General features: G+C 38.2%; 2 long non-coding RNA genes across 3 annotated transcripts; both read right to left on the minus strand.

Moving 5' to 3' along the window:
* Positions 1 to 1,127: 1,127 nt before the first annotated feature.
* LOC104445857 lies at positions 1,128 to 3,474 on the minus strand. 2 transcript variants are annotated; one of them, XR_005549170.1, is made up of 3 exons: positions 3,187 to 3,474; positions 2,845 to 3,059; positions 1,128 to 1,296 (listed from the first exon to the last, which is right to left on the minus strand). It is a non-coding gene; the product is annotated as an uncharacterized LOC104445857 (long non-coding RNA). The 2 variants fall into 2 exon arrangements; XR_001986938.2 differs by lacking the exon at positions 1,128 to 1,296 and having other exon boundaries at positions 2,639 to 3,059.
* Positions 3,475 to 5,362: 1,888 nt separating this feature from the next.
* Positions 5,363 to 7,558, minus strand: LOC108957311. Its single transcript, XR_001983849.2, has 3 exons — positions 7,272 to 7,558; positions 6,495 to 6,588; positions 5,363 to 5,926 (listed from the first exon to the last, which is right to left on the minus strand). It is a non-coding gene; the product is annotated as an uncharacterized LOC108957311 (long non-coding RNA).
* Between the last annotated feature and the right edge of the window lie 4,834 nt (positions 7,559 to 12,392).

A 12,392-nucleotide genomic window follows, 5' to 3' on the forward strand; every position in this document is an offset into this window, starting at 1 on the left:
AGGTGGGTGAACTCTTTACGTCGAACAATAAAAATGTTGACGGTTATTGTGGCTCTGTTTTCTGAGCTACCAAAGCATAGACATGTACATGGTCGTCGTCGTCATTACGCCACAGACGCCAGTGTGTCGCCGCTTCCATCCTCGTCAAGAACAGAGAACATCATTTGTTATTGTCTTTTTTTTTTTTTTTTTTTTTTTTTAGTGCTGGAGGAACCGGCTTGCAGCCGACAGCCGCGCCATAAACACCCATATGACACTTAAGCAGGAGGACCAACCACCCCTGAGTCACACTTAATACACCTAGCGCCTCCCCTGGATTTTGAACCATTTCACATCTTCGTTGAGGATCAGTAGAGTCTTAGCCAATGGAGCCACCACGGCCGGTGGTTCATTTGTTATTGTTGTTGCCTCAATAATTTCTAAAAACTCGACATTGTTACTATTTGGAAATCAATTGCTAGAAATTGAAGATTTAGCCCCCTTAATTTTCATGTTTGTTAGGTAAATTTGTGTTATCAAGGCCAACCATTTTTTTTCCTCCGAGGTACATGTGAACATTTTTTTATTATAACCTATTTATAGTGCGTTACTTTTCACAATTCTTGCATCGAAATTCATTCCTTCTCTTGAGATCCGGTCAAATTGAATTGGGGAAAATCATCTATCAACGAATTCCAATCAATTGGAAAGTGATGCAAGCAAAGCACTGCAAAGTCGCCGTTACAGTGGAGTTAAAGTTGCTTTCTGGCCATCCATGGATCACGTTGCAATTATTAAGCTTATTGTTATATTAACTTCACATTGCCGAGGCTTCGCTAACTTTGAATTCCCAACAACTAAGAGTGTGTTTGTTTCACGGAAAACATAACGTTTTTGGAAAATGTTTTCCAGGAAAACGGTTAGTCTTTCTTTGTTTGGTAATACGTGACTGAAAGTATTTTCTGGTGGTTGGATCGCATTTGAAAAATGATCTAACAATTGACAATAGTGTGCCTCTTACTTCTAAATTAATTTGTTGAGTTCATGTTACTTTATAAACTAATTTTTTTCGATCAATTTAGTAAATTTAGAATTTGAACCTGCAAAATGAAAAGGAAACTTGAATTTATACACATATTTTTTTTTTTTTCTGAAAATGAACATGATTTCTGGTTACAAGAGCAAGTCAAAACGATCTCATTAATCGCTTCAATACATTTGGCTCTCTTCATATGGATGCGCCTCTCATGCGGCTCTTTGCAAGTTATCCTGAATTGCGCATGGACACCACGAAGGACCATACCCAGAATTTATGTCCTGTAGATAAGGAAATTGATCAATTCTCCATGGACAAACATAGCTCATGAGTTTTTCTATTCTCCCACAGGATACTTTGATATCAGAGCTTGAAGCAGAGAGTTCAATAACGAGCTTAAGCTTATGGTAAGAGAAGCTCAGCTCTAAAGAGCTAAGAGTTGTGCAACGCCAAGCCATAACTTGCAACAGCAGTAAGAAGCACTGATATTGTCAAACACAATGTTCAAAATGCACTAGACGATCTTTCTTGTGTCGCCCACAACTTGAAAGGACTTGGAACTTCAAATATTCCATACTCTTTGAAGAGAACCTGTTTGAATGATAATGATGTCCCATGCAGTACATGAGCTAAACATTTCATAGTTTAGTACTAATGTCTCTATCTTCCCATGACACATTAGGATAAATTGTGCCACAAAAGCTACTTGTATAGCTACTACAACAAGTAATCAAATAACATTGTGCCACAAAAAAGCGACTTGGATAGCTACTACAAGTTACCAAAGGTCCAATATTCAGACAATATCAAGAACAAACATTCAAAGTCTGATGTTTAGCTACTTGAATAGCTACTACAAGTAACCAAAGAACAAGTCTAATGTTCAGAAAGTATCAAGAACAAACATTCAAAGTCAGATGCTTGTCAATATCCACTTTCTCTTCTATTTAAGAAATCTTCGAGCCATAACTTCTTCAGCTTAACACTCTTGACAATGAATGCTTTCACAGAAACCTATTCGTTTGTAGCTGATTGCTGAAACTATTTGATTGATGAGTGAGTATGTATGTATAACCCTGTAGAGTTGGACAACTTTCTCAGCCAAAATGCTTGAACTCATTTGGAAAACCAAACATTCTCTCGTTCTTGTACCTAATAGACTTGCTAAAAGATCATATTGGAAAAAAGAGACAAATGTTTCTAATAGTAGTTGACAACAAAGAAAATAAAACTCATGCTTTCGAACACTCTTATTCCATGGAAGGTTACAATAGAACCAACGGATGTCTAACGAGACTCTAGAATAGCTCAACTTCGATAGCTAACTTATTTATTGATTATACACTGCAAGTGTCAGCAGTCTCGTCTATGAATCCAACATAAGAACATGGAAGATAACCATCAATTGACGGGCAAATTATTAGAAACTTGAGGGATGATCAGATCAGTCATTCTTAATCTTGAAACATTGATAGATACATTCAAGGAGAACAACAAGAGCAAGTATCGTCCAACACAAAGGCCCATCCACTACAGATGCAGTATTCTCATGCTCACGGGAAAAAATGGCTTGCTCCTCCATTAAGGGTACAAATAACATAGCCGAACTAATATGCTTGGGCATTTCACCAAACACTTTACGTGCATTCGATTAAACGGCACAAGGAAACAACAAGATAGTGAGAACCGCAGCCCAATCAATACGAGATCATCAAGACTAAATCGAAAGCTACTAATATAATCTCGGGCGTGACCGATGTTCATGCTAACAACAACAAAGCTCTCGGTTTATCTTCCATATGCGTAATGGAAGAATGTACTAAACTTACACGCTCAATGAAAACCGAAAGCTCCAAGGCTCCAAGTTGTCGAAGGTTTGATGGAGCACACGGATTCGAACCTCAAGCGCGCGAGAACATCGTGATCAGAAGAGCACTGGATGTGGCAAGGTGAGCAGCGGATTCTGGCACCGATCAGCGGGGCAGAAGCTTCTGGAATACGCAGAGGATTGAGAGAGGCTTTGCGGGGCGTTTTCCTTCAATTGCTTGAAGAAGATGAAAGGAAATGTGAATCAAACAACTGAAACGCAGAGAATCAACATCAACTCAACGATGTAAAGCATCGATCAAAAAAATTCTGAGATTATTCTCAAATCAGAGAGGAGAGAGAACCTAGAACCGTGTTGAGTGTCGTTGAAGAAGAGCCAGACCTTCAATGATGAAGAAGAAGATCTGGACCTTCAATGGTGATAAGACACGCGTCGTTGAAGAAGAGCTGAAGAAGAAAGACGAGCGAAAGAAGCGAAGGGAGAGAGCGGCTTACGAAGAGGAAAAGTGAAAGGTCAGAGGGAAAAAATGAAAAGGGAAAGTGTTTTCACCTTTTGAGAGAGAGGAATTCGTTTTCCTAAAATAAAACATAACATTTGTGTTGATCAGAAAGTGCTTTCCGTTGACCAAATCTATTTTAGCGAACCAAACAGCTGAAAATCCAGAAAATACCTTCCGGTAAAATACTTTCAGTGAAACAAACACATCTTAAATGACTCTCGAAATAATTGTCCCTCTCTTTCTCTCCCTTCCTTTATGTCTCTCTTTATTTACATTTCATATTTTCTTGAATATTTCTTGTTGAGTTGTGAGCATTTAAATCTTCATCAACATAAAAGAAGATATACAAAAAGAAACTCGATGGAACTCATCTGTTTCGAGAATTTATTGGTGGTGCTCAACTAATACTCTTGCGTCCGCAATTAACACCTAGCACCCCTAGCCCTAATTAGAGTAGATGTGTTCGAGAATTAGCAGCAACAACTGCTGTTAGTCTCTTTCGTTTGAAACTTCCAAAACCAAAACCAAAATCATCTACTCTCCATCTCCTTGGAATTTCCTCTAATAAACCTGCTTAAATTACAAAATACCCCAATATGAAGAATTTACATATGAATCCAATGAGCTTGGTAATTAAAAAAATAACTCAAGTCTAAAAGAATTATGTATAAATTACACACGCATCCATAACTTATTGAATGATTCCAAGCGTTTCGAATTACGAATGTTGCGAAATTTGCAAAATATTAAAGTTGATAGCTAAATGTAAGTATCGGTGAGCATATTAGTATAATTTATCAAATTTCATATAAATCATAAATCTCGACTCCTCAGTTAGGAGATTGCAATTTTCTTTTTTTCCTCTTTTTTTTTTTTTTTCCAATCTCACCCCTAATCTAAGTTTCTACTTCTGCCTCTAAGGGTGCGTTTGGTTCGACATTTGGAAAGCTCATTTGGAGAATGCAAAACAGTTTAGCCTAAAGGGCTTTAGAGGAAATGCAAAAACTGTTTGGTAAATTCTGCTTTGAAATGCAACTTTGAGAGAAATGTTGTTCGGTAGAAAACACATTTGCAAAGCCCCTTTGGTGATTAATTTAAATATTTTAATTTTTATTTGTTTAACATTAAAAAAATAATATTTGCGATTTTTTTAATTTATATTTAACAACAATATTAAAGATGTTGCGTAAATAATTTTATTAAAATTAAAATTTATTTTTTTGCTAAAAAATCAAATGGAAAAAATTTACGAGCTCCCTTTCTCAATTACAAGAATAATACTTTTATTACAATAAAAACATGATAACATATGCTTTGAGGAAAGAAGCTCATTATCCTTAAAATTACAAATATCCTTAATTATTTCCTAAATTCATAGAACCAATAAGGTCTCTCTCTACCTCTCTCTCCAACATTCACATTAACTACAATTTCCAGGGCAATCGAAAGAACATGTGGTGGTACCTCAGATCTTTAAATTCACCAGCCAACTGTTCTCATAACAACAAATTTCCTAGAGGGGCCAAAAAAGGGGGAAGTAAACGACTTGATCTTCATATGAGGGTGGTGGCTCAGTGTCATAACTCCAATAGGCACAGCGAAGATAATGAACCTAAAGGCCTTTCCCCCTTCTTTCCTCTTGGCCCTCTCCGGATGTTTAGGCAATTTTGTGATATCAACGTCCTCTAATGGTAGTGCCAGAAATTGCCTTGTAGTTTTTTTTTGGGTCATAAGTACCCTAGTAGTTGAATGGCCTTTTCTTGCAAAGATTTCAACAGGTATGAAAGGGCAGGTTATGGAGAAAAATTTAGTTAAGACCAAAACTACAAAATTCAGAAGAAAATGAATTAAGCGCCTAATAGAGCAAATGTAGAGCCCACCTTTAACACGGCTCACAATGATGAGTGAATGATACCTTTAATTAGGCACCTTCTGTAAGTCACTTGCTAAAACGCTCAACCCCGATTCTAAAATGCAGAAAATTTCAAACGTCGATCAAAACCAGATTTACGAGTTAGGATATCATCAAAGAAAATAATCTAATAATTTAACAATGCCCTCCACAATACTGAGCTACAACATTGTCAGATGTTCAAAGAATCTTCCCTTCAAAGGTTTTATTACATTAACTAGCTAATACACAAACACACAGCTAAATACATAACACAGGCAATAAAAGCCTGAACTGAGAAAAATATGCCCCAGTGCTTGATCCACCATGACGTCTCTTGAGGGAACAAACAAAATCTCAAAGGAAACAGAGAAATGGTCATAAAAGTAGCCAATCTCACAGAGCCTCGTACCTAAACGCTAGAAGTAGGGCAGACTCCTCATACGATGATGGGCAACAATCAAGTAATGCAGCTTTATCAATCGGATGATCAAAATCAACAGACTTTGCTTGAAGCCTGCCACAGATTCACCTTATATCCTGAATGGCAAACTCCCAGAGCTAGCCTTATCAAGTTTTGTCTTCATCATATTTATTTTCTCCGATGCGATTTTCTGGAAATAATTTGGGCCACCAAAATCAATCTTAGCTTGCCTCACCTTTTTCCTCTTTCCCCGATCATATTCTTCATCCCTGCAATATGAACATATAATATTGTAAATTTTAAGAGATAAGGGCTTAAAAATAAAAACATCAAGTGCTACCTATCAATGTTAGAGAAACAGATCACTACCAACTATGTAGGCCAACATAGTACATGATTTACCGCTCTTTTGTTGCCTTACCCCTGACTATTCAAAGAAACGCCCATGCTCATCTTTTCCTATTTAACTGTTTATTTTGTTCTTACCCTCATATCTCAACAGGCTTTAATCGTCAAAGTATTAACAAGAAATGGGATTTCCTAATCAACCCACAATTACATTCACAGTAGGTTATATACCTAAAAATGAATCATATTATTCATGTCTACAAGCATCAACTACAATACCGTCAAAAAAGTCTATTGATTAGAAAAGGAGGGAACCGAGATACAAATCTTTCATGATTTTCCATGTCAACGCTAACCCTCAACCATCAAACAATACAATACATTTACCTATTCAGCCTCCTTCACCAATGATATCTTTGATTGAAGTTCATAACAGCTAGTATATGATTCTGCAGAAGTATGACTAACAATACTTCAACTTCAGCTTACCATTCATCTAGCACATAACCAATGTTAGCGTTCTCTGCACCATTTGATTCCGCTGTTGGAGAGGGAGAAAACTCTATCCCGTCCCAATGCGCAACTGCAATCAAAAGGAAAGAAAAGGTAAATGGAGAGCACCAATTCAACAGATTATTACGCAAAAAGAAGCCCACTTTATCGTCCTCATATCACAACACTTTTTCTTGTTGCGACTCATGAAGTGGTTATGTCAAAGGTTTGGCGGTTTCACGATTCCTTGCCCCCAACAACCCCTCCTTTCCCTCGACGATTAACAACATTTTCCATAAATCCCCCCCGGGGACCCTCTCCCCATCCTCGCCATTCATATACGCTAACTTGGTTCAACCATTTCAATGAACACATGGTAAGCAGCAAGTTGGGATTAGTAACAGTGCATCAACAGTCCAGAGGTGCCCAGACTCTCAAAATAGGAAATTGCACACCGTCATACACGGTTAGGCTCTGCGCTCAAGCATGCGATCCAAGTCGAAAAGACGTTAAAAAACAAACAACCCAAAACGGGAAAAAATCATCAGCGCAAGCCGACGCACGCAATGAAGCATCAAATTGGAACTAAAGAGTAAGCGTGAATAAGCAATTCCAGCGACCATGAACGTCACGATAGACGGCAAAAGACAGAAAAAGGCAAACCCAAAGCACGACATCTCCAGTCCCCAGCCACTGGAGCCCGGGCAAAAAAATGCACTCAACGACAGGGGAGGGGAGAAAAACCACGAGAAATGAAGGAGAAACCATACGGACCGTGAGAAACGCTGGACCCACTTGGCGATTTGCGATACCCGCAGGAGCTCTCCACCGGCCGCAGTCCAAGACCTCCTCCTTTCTCACCGGGAACACCGGGCTTCGGGAGCGAGGGGGAGAGAGGAGAGACGAACTGCAAAGGACAAGCAAAGGAAAAGCGCAATCGAGCGAAGACCTCGTCGAGCGAAGAGTGCAGTCGGGCGAGAAGAGATTGTTACGAGGGAGAGAGTGACGGAAGGGTCAGAGCGATGGAAGAGAGGAGTGCGGATGAGATGTAGGATTTTTTTGTTTTCAAAATGGGCAACGGTGGGTTTTCAAGAAAGTTTTGAGGGTATAATAGACAACTTAATATTTTCATTAAATGAAGCCTTCAGCATTCCGAAAATGCTGAAATGCTCAAGGTTGGTGGAGACCAGCCTTCAGCTTTCAGCATTCCCAAGTGTAGACTTTCACTTGAAAGCTCCTTGGGAATGGTTACCAAACATCCCTATTTTAGTGTGAAAGGGCCTTGGGGCTTGAATGGGCTTTCTAAATGCCCATCCAAACGCACCCTAATACTCTCAGCGAAGCCCATTAATTGTCAAAGGCCTGAGTATAAAACTCTTGTAGAAAGCAAAATGCGTTCAATCAATGCCAACAAAACTTGTAAATGGAGTTCGTGTTTATGAAAAAGAAAAGGTAAACGCCAACTCTTTAACGGTCAACTTTCCTCAAATTCCAAATAAGAGTCTTTCGCTATCTAAAACTCCGTATTTATTTTGCAAATCATTATTAGAATTTTCTTCATGGGCGGCCCTAAATAACTATATCCAACCCCATTTCTACTAAAAAGATAACACTGTCCTCAATCTTTCGATTGCAATTTATAATGACTGCCCCTTTCCTTTTCTATTTAGGATAATTACCATGATTAAACATTTCACATGTCTCATCTTTTAGCATATTAAAGAAAAGTACATTATCAGATACTCCTATAACTATTTTATATGCTCCGTGTAAATTTATCTTGCTAATGGTAAAGACATTTCTTGATATAGTATAAAATTGAAAAGTCTATTTTTCCTTCGTTTGACTTTTTGCCATCGTTAATATCTAATTGGGAGCACATGTCTTTGTCATGAAAAAAATGAATGAATTACTCTTAGGACACTTTTCTTTTCTTCTGTGTCGCTATACGGATGTTCAATGTATAATTTTAAAGTCTTTTCAATTTTCCCCTAATAAGGATATCCAATTGGTAATTTTTACATTCAAAACAATTACCGTAACTTGGACAACATCACAATAATTAGAACATGTGAAAGTAACCACGATAAATCATTATGCAATCTTTCTTACGTGGATTGCTTTGTATATGTACCTCTTTATTTTTTGGTTTCGTTTTCTTTACGGTGATTTTCCACTTCTAAAACTTGAACAACGAGAGGAAGTGCTACGTGTTTTTCTCGGGCACATGCCCTCATCGAGAAGATCCGCTGGACCTGGGATTTTCTTTCTCGGCCGGACCGAATCATCCACTACCGTTGATTTTATAATGTCTTATGTGGGCCCCACAGGTGCCACGACAAAAGTAAAGATTGTGATTCACCTGGTTCGGTGCTTCTTGGTTTAGACAAGTATTTCCTATGGATCGACAGAAACTCGAAGGTATTAGGAGAGATGCAAAGCCCAGCCCTGGGCCCGAGCTCAACGAATAAGCTTAGGACAATCTGAAAAAAGTGTCACATTCGACAATTGGTAGCGAAGGCCCAACAGCAAGTTGGGTCCGACTTGAGCCCATTCAATCACCATCTCTAATCAAAATTTGAAAATAGAGGTGATCAATAGGTGGGTGCCCCGCCTATACACGAAAAATAAAGGGGGCAAGTTTGGGCGATGTGCTTACCTGCCCTGCCACAACATTGTCCGGAAACTTTAGTTAAAGGCAGGCTTGGGCAATTCAATGGCGGAGTCTAATCCTACTTGAAGCCACTCAATAATCACCTCTAAATGCAATCGAAGTTGGAACCCACGAGTTACCCATCCCTATAAATTCAAAGTCAACATGATCTGTGAGAAACACTAACTAGCAAATCATTATTATAAAGAAATTCGGCACGTGACTTCTTTCCCACAAGAAATCTCTTGTAATTTGTTGACGTACATCGCCGGAAGTAGCAAGAATCCATTAATCCATACACATAATGTTTGAATTAGCAAATAAAATAATGGGAACGAGTATCTCGAGATAAAACAAAAGGTTCAATTGATAAGCAAACAATCTTCGTGTTCACATTTACAGTTACGGAAAGAAATCCCTTACAAGACGACATACACATAAGCAATTTCATGAATGTCCGCTGCATAGAGAACATTCTTCACGTGAACTTTTCTTTAGCTATATGATGATCGAGATTGTTCGGTCACGTGGCTCAATAACCTTAGCAGATAGCGATGGTGCCAATAATTGCCTTTTTTGGAAAATGACGTGTCCAATGATTTAATTTTAGTAGAATAAAATATGAAAATGAATGTCTTTTCATTACCTAAGTCTTTATAGATTCCCACTTTTGGGTTAGAAAGCAAGAAATTATTTTGCGTCGCTGGGCGACCCAGAGGAAGGTTTCGTATCTCTCGTTATTTTGGATTTAACACAATAGTTGCCTTTTTCGTAATCCGTTGTATTTTGCTAAAAGTCATTATTGCGTTCGCCGAGAGCATGGGTTCATGTACACTGATACTTCTGCAAATCATAAAAACTCACTTTCGCACACAATGAGCAATAAACATCAAAATGATTCAAATCCATACGACCGTTATAGTGAAAATTCAAGTGGGTGAGCAGCAACATAATTTGCATATAGATTTATTTCGTAGATATTATAAGAAATTCCCACCATTTCTTAATTAAAGTCCAAAAATGAAAAAAAAAAAAAACTCCCATGGCAAACATGCGGGTTGCATGCAGAGATGACGTGATTGCGAAAAGGCTCTGTTCATTTCAAAAGTAAAATGAGCGATCCACAAAATATTTTACCGAGAAAGATGACTTGTGTTTGTTTATGTAAATGAATGAACGAGAAATTTTTTCATCGTTAATGAAAATATTTAGATAATAAAATCATTTTTTATGTACTAATTATTTCAAGAAATTAGTTTTTAAGAAAATGCATATATTACACATGAAATATTTACTGCTCTTTAACCGTCAACGACGTGAATGTCCGCATGGGATCAAAGGCACCAAGTGAGAACAAGCGAAGGATGCCCCATCAAACCACCAGCATGCACAGGGGAACCGAACCAACCCAATGGGATGGTGTCAACGTCACATTTTAGTGCCTCTTGGCCCCGACACGTACAGACAATGGAATCCACATAAGATTATCAATAATTTAGGATAAATACATATCCAACACTTAAGTATCATTTTCGTATTAAAAGGGGTTGATATCATGAAGAAGTCTAAATTACGTCAATCAATCGTGACACAAATATCTTAAGCTTTATATGAATATTACTTGACTCTAGGGGAATAGCAACACAATAAAATAAAATAAAATAGAGCCGCTGGTACAAATCTAGGATAATTGTGACTAAAAAAAAAGGAAAATGGATTAAGATATTAGTGTCAAAGTGATTTAAATTTAACATCTCCAATGCCGACAAATGGTGTTTATGTCATAGGGATACATATTCAAGCATTGATAACCTAAAATATAAAAAAAAAAAAAAAGGAGAAGAAGAAAGAAAAAGAGTTTGGAATATTGACGTCACATCATGTAAAATTTAGAGTTTTTTTTAGATGTCATGCGGAAAGTAATTTTTTTTTTTTAGGTCACAACGGGACAAATTCGAGGATTATAATAAAAGAAGTATTGGTAGTTTGTAATTCACAACTTTAATTTCATATCTCACCTTAGTTAGTGCATCTTTGGTCCATCGATTCTAAAAGTGGAGGAGGAAAAAAGAAAGACACTTTTTGATGTATTGTGCTCTTGCACAGGCCTTGTTTGGAGCCGCTTGAAAAAGGTTATTTTGGGAAAAGGAGAATGGAAGTTTCTGATGGTCCCAGCAGAAGAAGCAAAAGAAAAGCGTGAGGCCCTCGGTCTGGGCTTCATTTACATCGGTCAATAAAGAGACACCGAGTCTTTTGCCTAGTTACATTCTCGAGAGGGACACAGAAAAAGAAGAAGGTTTTTGAATTCCCGCTGCCATGATCAATTGCCAATGTGGTCATTTCGAGGTTGTGGGGAACTGTGCCCCGCCCTGCCTGCTGGAATTTACACATGTCAAGATTGGGGATTTGGAGGCTCTAGGGCCATCTCTGCTCGGAGAAGAAAAAGAACAAAGGGATGGTTTACTCTTCTTCTTCTGTGTTGTGTTGTAAATGGTAATTAGGATAAGTGACAATGGTTTTATGTTTATCTTAATTCTCCTCGTGATAAGAAAGAGATAGAAACGAGGGGAAAGAACGTAACGTCTCAAATACCAAATCAATCACCGTTCACATAAAGAGAGAGCATTAATAATACTTTATGAAGCAATAGTCAATAGATTAGCATTTGCGATTACACAAAACAGACACAACACACAAACTACAACGAAAGGCATTAAATTGTCATTTCAAAGTGGGTTTTACTATCGCAAAATTGTTGTTCACTCATGAAAAGCAACAAAACACCTCATCCAAGGATAAGATTGTCATTTCGAAGTGGGTTCTTACAGTTGTAAAGTTGTTGTTCACCCACGAGAAGTAACAAAACACCTCCTCCTCCTCTTAATTGTAAAAAGCTTATACATGAAAAGTTATATTAACTCTACCTTTTCTCCCCCTCTCGAGCTTTTCGATAGCATTATTGTTGATGATAATGAACAACAGCATTGGCCATAGCCTCGGTCGCTGCCGCAGCACAAGGGCTAGGCGATTGAGTCGTCGCACCTATCAGCCAGCCCCATGTGCTTCTAGCTCTTAGGCCAGGCACTGGGATAGATAGTCAAATGGCCCCTGCTACTCCACCACCATCGCCGCCTTCATTGAAGAAGACTACATGCCATTCTCTTGGGCTCGACATTGAAATTGAGGGTCAAATGGCCCCTACTACTCCTCTGCCGCCACCTTCGTCAGATCTAGCTACATGC

The sequence above is a fragment of the Eucalyptus grandis genome, chromosome 3 (assembly GCF_016545825.1).
Source record: "Eucalyptus grandis isolate ANBG69807.140 chromosome 3, ASM1654582v1, whole genome shotgun sequence".
Classification (NCBI taxonomy): domain Eukaryota; kingdom Viridiplantae; phylum Streptophyta; class Magnoliopsida; order Myrtales; family Myrtaceae; genus Eucalyptus; species Eucalyptus grandis.